This window comes from Phocoena sinus, chromosome 19 (assembly GCF_008692025.1).
Source record: "Phocoena sinus isolate mPhoSin1 chromosome 19, mPhoSin1.pri, whole genome shotgun sequence".
In the NCBI taxonomy this organism is placed as follows: Eukaryota; Metazoa; Chordata; class Mammalia; order Artiodactyla; family Phocoenidae; genus Phocoena; species Phocoena sinus.
In genome coordinates this window covers 6,205,985-6,206,992 of record NC_045781.1, presented here as the reverse complement: position 1 = coordinate 6,206,992, position 1,008 = coordinate 6,205,985, and positions in this window count along the sequence as shown.

Genomic DNA, 1,008 nt, shown 5'->3' with positions numbered 1-1,008 from the left:
GTAGACAGACCTTCTAGGACCCTTTGTCAGGGACCGCAATGCTACCCATCCATCCGGGCCTGCTGGCCCTCAGAGACACTGGGACAGCGAGGGGGGAGATAAGAGAGGAGATGCAAGAGGCAGTTAGAGCCAAACCAGGCCGAACCTTGAAGGCCGCGGTCAGGGCTTGAGATGCAGGCACTGGTGGTTCGATTCAGTTTTTTGTCTCCGTCTCTTCTTGACGATTGGAGTTCTTCCCCACCCCCTTCCTGATTCCCTTTCCGTCTGGGTTTTGTCCCTCGTTTCTGAATTTCTGCCCTCCGCCGGATCTCTGTCCCCCTCTCGCTGGATACGGCCCGCGGGTAGCGAGCGAGGCTCCCAGCTCTCCAGGCGTTCCACCAACCTGCTGGGCCCGCAGGAGCCGCGCAGCAGTCTGCCTGGCAACCGATGACGTCACAAGGGGGCTGCCTTCGGGTTGGCTCCGCGCTCGGTGGAGGCGGGGAATTTTCCAGCTCTTAGGGGGTTTTGGAAAAGAATGGTGTGAGTGTGGGGTTGGGGGGGTGGGGGTTGGCGATGGGCAGGAAGAAAACGGTGAGGGACTTGTCTTCAATAACACCGGGTCCTCCAGCCGGCGTTACTTCCCCGCCCGCCCTCCGCCTTAACTCCAAGCCACACCCACCTCGCCCTTCTTTCCGAAACACCTGGTGTCCTGGAGACCCTCCCGCAATCCCCTCATCTCCTTCACCTCCCCCCACCCCCGCGTCCGGCCACCACTACCCCCATTCGGAAGCCACAGGCACCCCTGCCGGGAAGGGCGCCAATGTCTGGGCAGCCCTCCAGGGCCTTCCCGGTCTCCCCACCCGACCCCGCTGGGGCACCCGCCTCCTCCCCCGCCTCCGGTGCCCGCCGCGCCCGCTCCGGGAACCATCGCGGGGAGCCCGCAGGGCGCGGTCCCACGAGGGGCCGCGGCCAATCCGGGGTCCCAGGTGGCCGGGGCCCCAAGCCATCATGTATGCCCACGCCCGGGGG